The sequence below is a fragment of the Sturnus vulgaris genome, chromosome 5 (assembly GCF_052056855.1).
Source record: "Sturnus vulgaris isolate bStuVul1 chromosome 5, bStuVul1.hap1, whole genome shotgun sequence".
Taxonomy (NCBI): Eukaryota; Metazoa; Chordata; class Aves; order Passeriformes; family Sturnidae; genus Sturnus; species Sturnus vulgaris.
The window spans coordinates 56,619,895-56,634,964 of record NC_142247.1 but is presented as its reverse complement, the minus strand read 5'-3'; positions in this window follow the sequence as shown (position 1 = coordinate 56,634,964).

Below are 15,070 nucleotides of genomic sequence, written 5' to 3'. Positions count from 1 at the left end.
AATGGCTTTCTGTCTACTGCAGAGCAAGCATACTACAATCAATTTTTCATCTTTTCTCTTGTGCTATTTCAGAGGGAAAGCTTATAAGCATAGCATTGACACAACTTTCTATGTGTTGTCTCTAAGCTTAAAGGCAAGTGTAAGAACTAAAATGGATATAATCCTGTAGGAGTGTCATAGCTCTAAATAAAATAAGGACCATCCATGTACAGTGTTTGGTGGAGGTGATTAAAGTTTCAAATACATTTTGGTGGTGGATACAGGGAGTATAACAAGGGGTTGTAGAATACAGCTAAGAAGAGCACAGTTTAGGCTTGACTATGAAGAAGTTATAAACAGTACCCTGAGGTAAGGAGACATAAAAAGGCCGTAAATAGGATTGACGTATTCTGTTGAGTAATAAGGATCAGACATCTACATGTTTCTGAGGACTTTTTTTCCAACTAAGTCACAGTGCATGGAAAATTTGTATGTGTGATAGATACCTAGGTGAATATTGTACAAAATCTGATTCTGTTGGATTCTTATGTCAAAAGCTGTCTAAGCTAGTCTTGTGCATGGTAGTTTAAATGCCTAGTGATATTAAGATACCTGTGACAATTTTCTTTAAGTCAGTTTTCTTTAGCTGTTATATCTAGATGTTTCTTAACTTGCCAAGTTAATTTTATCTTATCTTGCTTATTCTTCTGTGCTTTCTCAGCTGTAATTGTCAAAGATGGGCCTATTTGTCGCAAAATCTTGCAAGCTGGAGGGTAGGCATTGTATTTAATGAGTACTAAATTAAAAGGAAAAAGTAGGCATTTTGGGAAGCACATGGAATACAATTGGAGGATCTTTAAGGTTTTTTAGTACAGGTGTAGCCAGTTACATTAGTATTAGCCCCTAAGGAACCTGCAGGAGTGTAGCTTCTCTGTATTGCTCATTCACTCACATTTAATTCCCGGGTGTAGCAGGTTGTGGTATGAACGGTTGTTAATCGTAATAGGAAATGTTCGTTCTGTTTAGAAACTACCATCCACTCATATTCAAGGGAGTTGTCTGTCCAGTACAAACGTCTGTTAATGTTCCAAGCCTGAAATAATGCTTCCTGATGAAGAACTTGCTATTCTAAGTTTCTTTCAACTTACTAATGGATACCTGATGAGGTTCTTAACTACATTGTAGAAGCATTTGCTTCCCACCTCCCAAAGCTTTGGACAGAAAGCCTTAACTGAATTGTCTTAGTTAGGCTCAACTCTGAGATGAACTGATAAAAACCAAAAACTTCATTAATTTGTTCTTCTGTGGTGATAAAGAAGAGAAACTCTTCCTCGCCTGACTTGCAAAAGTAATGAATAGTCTGATACAGCCAGACTGATTTTCCACTTCAGGAGAAAAATGTTTTCAGCTTTCCATTACTAGAGTAGAACCATCACAGTGTTGTTCCCTACGAAACATACAGATGTAGTACCTGGGTATTAGGAGTCACTAATATTCAATTTTCCTCAATTCTCCCATTCTCCTGCCACCAATTATAGGCACATGTTTCTCTGTATTAAATCCTTGTGGGGTCCAAAAAGGTGAATTCAAATATTTAGAGCTTTGACTGAAGGAATATTGGCCGAGATATGTATGCAATGAATATTTAGTACTATGCTACTATCATACACTGTCTTGATGCTGAGTTTTTAATGAATTAGTTCCCTTGTTTTATTCTGTATTCTCTTTTCACTATTTCAGACTGTAATTACTGCTGCATTTTAGAAGTTGAAACTAAAAATTGTTTTGACTGAACTTAATCTTTTTTCCCCTCTGTCTAGAATACAGTGGGGATTGAACTCTGAGTTTTCTTGGGTTTTGCCCTTTACAATCAGAATGAAAGGGAGGGAAGAGCAGGATTTGAACTGATTAGCAGAAAGTGGTGATGAAGTACATTTTCTTAACCAAGCCAGTCCAGACTATCAATGCTTTCTACTGTATATGTTAATACTTTAGTGCTAAAAGAAAGTTGTTTCATTAATTTTGTCATTGCATTGTTAGGACATGTGGTTATGTGATACTAGACTTTGTATTTAGGGTTGTCTGGAATTAAAGGTCTCATGTCCAACTATACAAATATGCTGGTAAATAGTTATCTGAGATACCCAACAAACAAGGTTTGAGCATCAGCAAAGTGTTGGTTAGGTACTTCTGTCATAAATACCAAAGTGAACTTCTCGACCCACACCTATGATTTATTTTCTAAACTTCATACTGCACTATCAAACTGGAAGTGGCATTGCTTTTCTTAGATTATTTTGCTACTACTTTGGGGTTTCTTGACCTAAATCTAAGTGGGTTTTTGCCATGGGAAATAGTACTAAACAGTGTAAATAGGCACTTGAAAGGACAAGATTCTCTTGTATGTGATAGCTGCACTCCATGGAAGGTCCAGAAACCCTTTCCAGGAGCAAACTTAGAGGCTTTCATGTTTCAATTAAGGCTCCAAAGTAGACCAGGAAAGTAGTCTCAAGTATGCAGCATCTATTCCACAATCCTGCAGTGTCTAAACTTAGAAATCAAGGTATGTGCTGAAATGTTTTCAGCTGAACATTGGTACATAATATTGAGCATTTTCTTTGATGTGAATTCCCAACATGTCTGTAATAACTGAGTTCTCTTCAAAGTGTAATACCATCCATTGCTAAATAGGGTAAATGAATTTTCTTTTGCAGAACACCTTGATGACTTAGATAATTCAGGAAGTCAGCGATCACTTGAAAGGGTTCAAATCATAATCTTCTTTCTCAGGAAAGATAACAAGTCTGTAAGTTATAGACAAGATTATGACACAGGTGACTGTAAAATATATGTGATATACTGTAAAAACACAGGACTTTTTATGGATGATGAGGACTGATCATATATCATCCTAATGTGTATGGGAGAGGTACTACTCAGGCAGTTGTCAGTTCAAGAATCAAACAATGACATTTGCAAGTTGAAAAAACACCAAGAATTGTGAAAATCATCAAATCACACTTCTAGCATAAAGCTCTTGGTGTATGTGGCACTACGTGGATATATAGAGACAATTCTCCCTGATGAGCAGGGTGCACCCTGCCCTTCTAACTATTCTTAATACTACACAAAGTAAGGCACACAAATAATTCAAGTTTGCCTTAGCAAGTGACTAACTGAAAAAAATGTGTCGAGAGAAAAATAAACAATAAAACCCCCAGCTACAAAATAAAAGCTTTAAAAACTCCAAGAAGTCCTGGATCATCTGTAGCAATAATATAAAGGACAGTTGTCTATAATGGTCCTAGATAACCTGATACCCCTCCCTTCCCTCTGTCTGTCAGACTGCTATAGATTGTTGCCTAAGATATTATTTTATCTGTTCTGAAAAGAATCTTCTGAGGGTATTCAAAACAACTGCCTGTGCTTTTTTCACCCCCCTTCTTGCATCAAAACTGAATTTTTCTCATTCCTTTCAGCAATTTCACATGTTGTCTAATTTCATTGTTTCATTTTTCTGTAGATATGCCTGCAGCAGTTCTTAATACTCTTCAAATCCTTTGCCAGTTCTCCAAACAGGCTTTGGCTTTCTTGATTCCATTCCTTCATGCCAAGACAGTGGCTCTGTTCCTTCCAGACCACTTGCTACTGTTTCCACCTTGTGTGTTCCTTTTTATGACTGTAGTCAGGAGCTCGTTGTTCATTCTTCTCAGCTTTTCAGCTTCCTGCCGCCTTTGCTTTATTTCCCACACATGAGGATTGGAGAAAGTGATCACTGAAAATCAACCAACTGCCTTGGACCCTTCTGTCTAGGACAGTCTGCCTTGGCTTTCCTCTCATGCTGATGCCTGAACTGTGCAGATCTACTCTTCTGATATAAAGGGTTATGATCTTGCTTGTTTTGAAGGCAAAATAGAATTTGGTTACACTTCTTGATCTACTGCTGAGGTAAAAATACTCTCTCTCTACCTAATGGTGCTTTTTTGTTGAATCCAACCCTTCTTATTCAGTCTTGGTGGGGTAGGCTCTGTAGGCTCTTTGGGACTAAGGGTCATCTTTTTTTCATCTGCTTTTGTTAGAGATATGCTCTAATCCTCACATGTCCCCCAGTTTACATCACTGCATTTGATGTGTAGGATTCACATCTAGCTCTGCATCCACTAGTGCAGAAACTGCAAGGGCAGTAGCTGGAAAGTTGTGCATCTAGAAGAATGTGTTTCTATTGCTGAATTCTGTATTCACAGTGCACAGTAAATCCAAGAGGGAAGAAAAAAGAAAACAGTTGAATCTTTAAATACATGTAGGGGCTGCTATGTCAGTATTTTTAAGCATATTTGAGAAATTATGGATACTTTGGTGGTTGTTCTTCATGTTTTGCAAATTGTGATGTCCACATAGTGTATCATTTTGGTAGATTACATATACAGCAACTTCATAAATCTTTCTGTACCTCTGGGGGAATTCTGATAGATATCATACTTGGACTATGCAAATTTATCTTCCTTGAGGAAAAAAGAAAAAGCTCCTTAAATAAAATCAGTTCTAGCTCACACTGATTTTTTCAGTGGCTTCTAGGAATTTGGTCCTGTTATTCTTGCCCATTCTGTGTACTTGTAAGAAATTATCTGTAATTAAAAACCAATCAAACATTGATTTTCTTTAGTATTTCTTAGTTTTAAAAACTCTGGTTTTTTGTTTGTTTGTATTTTTATGAATTGGAGGAAGAAGGAATAGACACTTTAAGAAATAAAGTGTCCTACTTAGGGTTTTTTGGTGGTTTTTGTTTGCTTGTTTGTTTTGTTATATTTTTTTTTCTTCATAGATAAAAATGGCTGCCCCCAAAAAAGGGATATGTGAATAAATTAGTCAGTATTCCAACAAGTGAGACTTTGTGAGTCATCTTATTCTTCCCTCGCCAAAGTGGAATTATTCTCTCCGTGCTGTTTGGAAATGCAGTATCTAATTTAAAAATTGCTGAGGTAATGTATTTTCCATCATTCCACATTATTTTATCTATCAGAATATATTATCAATTGATAGTAATTATTTTTAATGACTAGCACCATAAACAAGAACTCTCCCATGCGCAGCTGTGATTATGCCTCATTTGTTTGAGGTAATGCACAGACATAAAAGATAGTCCTGTATAAGATCTTTGCATTGCAAAAGGTGGAAGAGGAACATGTTCAGGGAACTGAGACTCATCTTTGACCTTTATCATAAAAAACATGCAGCCTTTTAGTTGGCTTTCAAATTTTTTGGTTTCTGGAATAAACAGTGTCGCATTTTCAAGCACTAAAGCTAAGAAGACCAGAAACTACCATTTAGAAAAGCATAACAACAGCTGACATTTTTGTATGAGATGTAGTCATCTAAATAAAATAGCTAACCATAACTCTTGGCAGCAGTGAAACACAGTTTCAGTACTAAGATAAATCAACTTGCTCTTGGGAAATTCAGGATTTTTTCTGTGTGAATGTGTCCCCTCAGTGATTTTGTAACTTTAAGAAAGTTATTTTCATTTATTTATCAAGTAACAGCAAGGTTAGCTGTTGCAGCTCAGCATGGGCAAATAGAAAGATCACACATCACGGGGAGTAGAAAAGAAGGAATACAAAATCGCCAGGTGTATGGAGCAGCCACCAGAAAGGGATGGTGTGGTATTCACCTTCAGTGGCAATCTCTTGGATCTCTTTAAGAATTTGGCCAAGAGCCTGCACTGAAGCAGCAGCTTCTTAGTATTTAGGTCAGGAAATAAAGAATTGTCTCTACTCCATTTTTTCATTTACTCATCTATACATCAAAATGCTTATGTTTATAAAGAAACACTTTCACAGGTAGGTATATATATAGACTTGTGTGCCATAGATAAACAGCTGCCAATTGAAGTACTTCATAACTTAAATTTTTTTTATTAAGTATCATGAGATATGCAGTGATTAAAATAAATTATTTCTACCTGATGTCAACTTTTGCAACAAGAAATTTTATTGCAGTGTGAGCTGTAGAAGCTGGATAAACTCTTACCATTAGCTTGCAAGAGAGAAAAGATGAGTCATTAAGACACAAGCTGTTGTGTCTTTTAGGACATAATTCTGTTATCAATTCATTGCACACTGTACATGTTCAAAACAAACAGAGTGTCCCTAGAATAAGTTTTGTTTTAGGCTAAAGCTCTTCACACAGATGGCGCTTGACAGGCTATTTGACAAGACTCATTCTAATGGCACAGCTCTGGAATTGCAGTTGTTTGGAAAGAGAGCTCTGTGGACTGTGGTGCAGTGTTGCTTCAGGAATTCCCTTTGTAGGTTATAAATGCTACAGCACAGCTGTTTGCCCCATGCACAGATGCACAGCTGTGCTACTCAGGAAAAGGAGTTTCTCTGTGCCATGCATTTTCAGTATACTGTGCTGCAGATTTTCACAGCTTCAGTGTTAAGCCAGCAGAGGGTACTCTTCAGCTGGCCAGAACGTGTTAGATTGGATACATCAGGAGGTTACTGCCTGAGAGTTACTGTACTGAGGGGAGGGGCTGAAAATGTCAGCGCTTAATTATATGGGCCTCATTGTGCTTAAGTAAAAGTGTTAAATAGGCCACATACTTTGTTGAATAAACCTACACTGCTGTTTTTCCAAAAGCACAAACCAAGATCTTGTCAGTATAGTACAATCTTAAAAACGGAGAAATTCAGGCTTGGAGGTACTCCAGGTTGTTTGTCACCCAAACAAGTGGTGAGGCAGAGTTGCTGTGAAAGCTGAGCAGTTGCTTTACCCACTCTTGAAAACCCATAAGGATGGAGACTGCGCGTTGTCCTCTTTTGGCAGCTGCTCTCACAGGCAAAATGCTTATCTGTGTGTTCAGGTTGAACCTGCTGTGTTCCAACTTACCTCTGCTGTTTCTTGCCTCTTGCCATGCACTGCTGTGAATCCTTGATCCAGTGGCTCTGCTCCTGTAATGCATGCCAGAAGGCTGCTGGCCATCTCTCCTGCCAGGGCACTGCTGGCTCTCATTCCTCTCACTGCCCACTGGACCCCCAGGGCTTTTTACACAGACTCCCTGTCCAGATCTCAGTCCCTAGATGGTGTCACTGCAAGAGGATCTTCCTTCCAAAGGGCAGCAATTTGGGCTTGTCTTTTTTGAGTTTCATAAGGCACTGTCAGTCCATTCCTCCATCTTGGCTAGATCCCATTTTTTTATGAATTCTTATATTTACACTCCATTCTCATTCAAATCAACAGTTCCGCTGCCTTTAATAGAATGAATTTACTAGAATCACATACAAAAATTTGTAGGCTTGTGGATTACAGATTTGCACACAATGTTACTACAAGTGAAACTACAAAATTACATCATGGATTTCTAGTCTATTCAGCAAATAACAGACTCACAGAGTTTTATCTTTTATTTGAAAAATAATACATCAAGAAGAAAAATAGTTTCTTATATAGCTTACATATCTCTCATGTGATATGATAGTCGAGGTACAAGGCACAAATGGACATTTAAGTTGACAGAGTGATGAAAACCTCACTATAAGTATTACTTTTATTTTTAAAGGATCATAATCTTTCTCCAAAAAACAAATATATTTATGTCATTACTCATGTGTAGAAACAGAGATTATTAAAGCATAACTGTTGCTCCCTCACTGTTCTTCAGTCTTCTCCTCTGCCAGTCAACTATATCACCAGTTTCTCCTGCTGTCTACAGCTGCATGTATTCTGCAGATCACAAGCATAGCAATAAAGTGGCAAGAAGCACCTGGGACCTTTTCAGAATTCTTGCTGGTGCATCTGGAGCTCCTAGGATTGTTAGAGCACTGAGACTAATGGAACCACTTTTATGACCAATTTGCAACCTGGCACCATGTGAGCCAGATGAATTGATGAAAGCTGGTGACTCATTAGGGGCAGTATAGCAGTATTTTGTACAAGACCCTTGACTTGACACTATGGTCAATTGAATTCTATCTATTTCTTCCCAAAACCTTGTGGAAATGTACTGGGTCAGCAAAAATATATGGTTTTGTGAAGGTCACGGTCTAGTGTACTTCTTCTTTAATTTCATTTTTTATGATTTCATGTTTGGAAAAAGTAGGAGATTAGCAAAGAGAGAATTAGGTGCTGGAATATCTATAGACCAGATAGCTACCATTCTTGTTACCTGAAGAACGGTGAGGTTAGTCTTCTGTTACTTGTTTCATTTTAAGGTTATGAATAATCTCAGTCTGTAACTGATACATTTAAATTTTAATGGGAAAGCATCAGCCTGCAGGCCTCAAGGTACTGCAGAGAGAGAGGTCTGCATATGGCTGAAATGTCTCCATCTAAGGCAAGGGTCAACAACATAAAATACCAGAAGTGGGGGAGAGGTCATCCCTTCAGATGCAGTGTTTTCTAGCTACCACTGAGCTCTTTCAAGTGCACTTAGCCTCTAGCTGGGGGAAAAAAGTAGTCTGGCACACTGCACTTGAAAAGAGACTGACCCCTGCTCTACGTCTCACACTTCCACGGGAAACATCCATGGTTGTTGAATTTAGCTATATTAGAGCATGTGTTTCAAATCCTGTAAATTTACGTGTCCATTAACAGCAATTTAAAAACCTGCCAGCTTTCATAGAATTCTATAAACAAGCATATGTAGTACTTCTGAAGAGTTATCTGCTATTACTCTGAAAATAGTCTGATATTTACCAGGGAAAGCATCACCAGTGGAGGTACATGCTTCTTATTGGCTTGCATTCTGTATTGTAATAATATTTGGACTTCCCTCAATGTGAAGTAAGAACACAGTGTTTATATGAGTTAGAAGCACAGTACTGGAAAGAAGCAGCTATATGAGTTAATGTTCTTTGAATAGCAGTTGAATAAACTTTCATGGGAAATTTGTTTATTTCTCAACTTAAAAATGATTCTAGGAAATAGTCATACTGTGACAAAAAGTTTCACTGTTCTTTGGAATAGAAAGGGATTTTTTCACAGGATCATGGGCTTCTGAGTTTGCCAGTAAAAGAATGGACAGGCAACACTTTTTTAGTCCTTGTGTTTACAAATATAAAGGAGGAGGTAAAAACGCCATAATTCTGCAAACTAAGCACGATAACTGTATTTAAGACTCAAGGAAAGCCTTAAAACCCTTACAGTTCCTAATAGTAGGTTGAAGGAAGAGATGGGAATTTGTTAGAATAAGAAGTGGGAAACAGTCACTGATGAGTTTTGTCATTGCTAATATCATTGGTTTTAATCCTGTTGTCCTCTATGAATAAGCAGCAAGCAGAAGATTTTTACCAAAGCATCCAAAATAAGTGAGCTTTGACAATTCTTTTTTTAAAAAAAACCCCTATAGGACTATAGGAAAAAGTAGATGTGATGATGTGTAGAACAAAATATAGAACCTTCTGAAAAACAGGGTAGTTCAGAATATATGGTAAATGTGATGCCAGTGAAATGGAATGAGCAAAAGTCATTCCAGTAGCACACTGACATTTTACTTTAGTTCTTCCACAGAAGAGCTTTGAAACTCCAAAGATTTTTAACTTAGACCTGTCAGCAAGGACAGATGACTGATGAATTGAGTTGTGTGTAATGGCAGCACACTGAGGCGTCAGTCGGTTACATTCTGCAAGATTTCAACAAAGATTGCTCTGAGTTTCTCCAGGTCCACCTTTGAAGTACCTTTTATAAAGCATAGGATGTTCAGATAACATGTCCATAAACAAATCCATAGTGGAGTGCAGGCAGGGATGAGATTCCTGGGTTCTAGATCTAGCCATGCTGTAAATTACTTGTGTGATTTTTGGATCATTTGCTTCATTGAGCTTTATCCTTTGGGCAGGCCTGTGCTTGATAAACTGGCCCGGACAGTGTTATCCCAGTGTGAGATAGGAGAGCACATCCCTTAATACAGAGGGTGGAGTGTCTCTGGTGCCTCTCATTGAATTTGAAGGCCAGACTCAGGAATTATAAGCATTGACCTTAATTAGGAAATTTAGTGGGCTAAGTGTGCAACACATAGTCATTGTTATCCAAGGCATCTGAATGGTTACCTGACTTGCTCTGGAGAACGTGACAGGCCTGTGGCAGACTGGACTTTGGATGAATTCAGTGGTATTGCTGCAAACCAAACATCTCTAGTGAACACGGGGATCATAGTGATTTTGTGCTTTCTAATGCTTCTGTGAAATTTGTATCACCACAAAAGTGGGAAAGCCACTCAAAAGCTCCAGTGTGAAATGTCCAAAACAATGAAATAACTCCAAGTTTTGGACTGTGGAGCTTGACACATATCAGTTCAAACAAATCCGACAATTAATGTAAACTTTGTAAGGACAGGCAGCTGCAATTTTGGCCAGAATTCAAGGAAAATAACGGGCAGGGAGAAAAAGTTGCTTTTGATTATACAAGGATGGTTGTATGGTCATGATTAGAATTTACAAAGCCTCTTGTTCAGGGAATCAGTGCTGCTGTATGCCCACAGCAAGAACAGAATAGATGGACAGAGAAAATTATAAAATGCAACATGACGAATGCATATTGTCTCAATCTCTTCTTTTTTCCAAATTTTTTTTTTTTTTTTAATTTTTCCCTTTATTTTGTCTAAAAAGTACCAATTCTAAGAAAAAGAAACTTTTTTAGGGGATGGCAATAATAGCAGGACAAAATGTTCTTTCTTCTTCACAGGGAAAACTTTTCTTATGAAGGCTGTTAAGAAATGCTTAACTTCATCAAACTTCTTTAACCTCTCATTCTTTCATAGCTGCTAGTGATATATCTTATGGTGACCAGTCATGAATTATTTTCTAGAATACTTGTTTCTACAACTAGCAGGAGTAACATTTTTTTTCACATTTAAAAGCACTTAGATACAGTGACTAGTGTTTAAAGTACAAACTGGTTTTTCAGAATTGATGTTGTAGTGGAAATCAATGAAAGCAGACAAGTGAAATTATTATTATTTTCCACTTGAAAACATAGGTTATTATATTTAAATGGCTTCCAAGTTAAAGAGAAACATTTAGCTAATTAGTAAAGTTGTGCATGCAGGTAGGGAGAAGTTCAAGAATACTTTCCAACATTGAATAGATTTTGGAGATGGCAGGTGATACTGATTAAGCAATTCTGGGGATCATTTTTTCTGGCTAACTCCTTGGCTTTCTCTGCCCCCTCCCTTCCCCACCTGCTACATTCCTCCCCACTCCCTTCTTGCTTTTATCTGCAGCCAGTCTCCTTCCTCAGATCACAGCTGTCCAAAGGCCTTTGCTTGCTGCTTACTTTTTTCCTACACTAGGTGTTGTTTTACCTCATTTCTGTTGGTGTCTAAAGAGAGAGGATGGAATGCTTTCCCTTGCCAGTAAAACTTAGGGTGATCCACAGTGATTCAATGCCCCTGAAGGGATGGAACTAAGCCAATCCTGTCACTTGGGGGTATCACTGTAAGTCAGGTGTTACCATTGCTGTGGGTCAGTGGGAGACTTACCCACAGTTTTTAATTGGACCATGGCTGAGACCTTACAGCACTGAAAATGAATAGTTGAAAATAGAAACCTTTCTGCCAGTGTTTTAAAGAGGTCTCTTGCAAGGAGAATACCCTAGTCATTGGGGACCCCCCCTGTAGTAAATGAGCTTTCAGAAAGAAGCAAAAGTTCAAAAGAGAAGAAAGATAAATGCATTTTGTCTGAACACTTGAATTAGAGAATTAGACAATAGCATAACAGATAAAACTTTATTTGTTCTGGCTCTCTTACAAAGAGAAATCTCAAACTCCAAATATACAAAAGAGTAGAGGCTAAACAGAGGGATAAATTGAATAGCAGATGGGTTTGCTTGCTCACATGTAAGAAAAAGCAAAATACCTCTATGAGCCAGTCTCTCACATAGGAAGTTCTTGCAAATAAGGACTGAGTGTAGCTGCATCTCTGGGTCTGCTGTTGCCAAATGCCTCCTAAAAAGTCTCCCCCCAGAACACTGGGCTGGAATGGCTGAAAATCTCTTGGTACAGTGCCAGTCCACAGTAGGTGCTTCACACAGATATCACAAGTTGTTTATTATGACTGCAGATTTCTCTTCAAGAGTTAAGCAGTACTGAGTGGGGCTGGCAATGTGTTTATATACACCTTTACCAAAACCTGGTTGTCTGCTGAGTAAAACTGCAAGTAGAAATATTTATGAAACAGTTGCCCAAGTAAAACATAGACAATATTTCTGAACACAAAAGCTAGTACCCGTCAGTGAAGAAAATGCTGCTATCTTGATGATGATTCTTGTTTTGGATGTGTCAGGAGACTTAATGCAAAGTCAGACTATTATATCCCTATTGAAGCTAGGAAAATGGTATTACTCAGCAAACAAAATCAGTCCCTCCTGGTTTAGAAATTAATAGTCTTTTGTCCTGCAGGGAGGCTTAATTTGGCTTGAATTAGCAGAAATGTCATTGTAATGGGTATGCAATGATGGAAATCAAGTCTGACTGTGAAGTACTGCACCACTTCGAAGGCAGGTTATCACAGACTAAGGATACAAATGAGGCTTGGATGTAAAAGTACTAAGACTTCAGAATCAGCATACATTTTTCAAGGCAGATCTGCATTGCAGTTTCACCAAGGAAAAGATTAAAAAAATGTGTCCTTTTTTAATTGGAAAAAGGTTTTCTGACAGTCTGAACACCCCTCAGGCAACTGACAGACATATTTTATAACACCTATTTTATCACATTGATAAAAATTTATGCTTGTAGAAGTTTTATGGTTCATAGCAATGATAATTAATCCCAAAATCCCATGAGTTGTATAGTAGTTTTAGTGTTGTGCTATGTTAATAATAAAAAACATGCCATTTCTCCAGGGTGAAGATTCTCTTGCAAGAAGTATACTTTCAATATAAGATTCTATTGTTATGCTGGTTGAGTATGTCTACCAATTCAGTAAACTGTATTATTAATGAAATAATTTTCTATTCAATTATCTATGGTAATAATTTTCTGTGAGAGTCTGCTTTCTGTACCAGTTTTGTAGTTTCTCCAAAACCAATAAGAAATGTTTTTGTTTTACAATAGGATAGTTTATGATAATTATATTTTAATCTTTTATCTTTTAATTATCTTTTGGGATCAGACCTGTATGTTGTAATTAAATTATTTGGTAATTTTCATAACACCTGCTTAAGATATTCCTAGTCTTCTAAAAAAAACCCATGACTTTTCTTTGTTCAGCTTTGTGTATACAAAATTTGTGATGTCCAGTAGTGATGGCTTTTAGGGCTACTTAGGAATTACCTGTTCCTCTATCAAGTCTTTCCAAAAAGCCTTCAAGTGTTGTTGTCCTATCTAGTTTGCAATATGTTGGGTGCACTGTGTGATGAGCTGCCCACTGCCATAGCCCACAGTCATACTGCCAGGGCTGTTTAAAAGGGTCAAGAGGTGCCCAGGGACTCCTCAATGTCGATGTGTTTGATTCTGGATCAGCACTTGTGTTTGGCATTGACCCATCTGCACACTGGGCTCCCTTCAGAGCAGCAGCACGGGGACCTCAAACTCAGCTTCATCTGTGCACAGCAGCTGAATTTGAGAAATCTTCATCTGGGTGTTTGTGGACCTCATTCAAAACAAAAACCTTTGGGTTCAGAAGCCCTAGGTAGTTCTGTTGACTGGGTTGCACTTAGTTCAGGACAAGCAGGTGTTGATTTACCCATCAGGGCAGACAGGGATTCCCTTCACACAGAAACCACCAGAATTGGATTAATACAGCACAGCAGCGGGAGACGTTTGTTCCTTAATTAGAAACATAACTCTCACTTACTTAGCAGGTCTCGCCCTGCTAAGCTGGAAGTAACCTATGTGCTGTTATAAACTCTGGTAGGAGTCACTTTGACCTCTGACTGGGCTAAAGGTGGTAGGAGAAGTACATCACTGTTCTCCATATGCTCCCCACTGTGGAAACTCTGCCTATTCCTTACTCATGGCAAGTCGAACATTTCCTCACAAGGCCCCTGATGAGTCAGCCAAACCCCATAAATGGCCCCTACCCACACAAGCATCTTCAGTCAGAAATAGACCTCTGTACTACAGAGCTGTTTTACAGTGTAGCTTTAGGAATAGTTTAAGCAATAAAAACCACCTGTGAAGTGTTAGAGACTCATTGCTTATACCGAATCAGAGCAGGAAATTACTTTCTTCTTAGGATATGTTCCTCTCTTAGACTTACAGCTAGGCACAGCTATGGTAGGAGTGTCTGCTCAGTGAGACAAGAAGTTGCTGAAATTACAGGAGAAAAAGAGATTCTTAATTCTTTTAGAATTCAGAGTAATTAAACTACACTGGAAAAATGTTGTGTTGTCATCCACTACTTGCTGAGTGTTCATAAAAAAAAAAAAGAACAGAAAGTAAAGCATCCAAAACACAATTAGATTTTTGCAGAATTCATCACTTCATCAACTGTAACCCACAAAAGGAACTGAAGCCACCTGTTTCCACTTCCTCCCTAAGAAAAGGGACATCCACGTTGTGTGAAACACGGAGCAGTGAGTGCAGCAAGTCCTGCAGATGACTCTTGGCAAGTGCACCAAACATTTTTAGCAGCAAGTGGCACATCCCTCTCCTTTTCACTTTGAATCCAAGTGTTTGTGTTCATTATCTTTTGTATAATTTCAGCCTGCTAGATGATAGGCCTCACCTACTGCAACCTGGCATCAGATTAGCTGCACTGTAGAATTTTTTTAGGTTTTAGGATTCCTTCCAGGCTTTATATTAATTGGGTTGTGTTTGGTTTGGAATCTAATTATGAAAATGGTCATGGGTATCACTAAAGAGCTCAAAATAAATTTCATTCCCACTCCAGCTGAGGAGGTAATGACCATGACAAAAACTTTATTTTCTTCTGGTCTCCTGCTTAGGTACAGACTTAAATCTATTGTTAAATGGTGCTTTAACTTGTGAGTGCCCCATCAGTGCATGTTGATCTCATCTGTGTACTGACTGGGTAATCAGTGCCTTTGGTCAGCAGATGATGCATTCATTCTGTGTGTTCTCCTCTCTTGCTGACTGATACTGAGGTGTTTTGAAACTTTACTCTCCTCACATCCTTAAAAATACTATAAA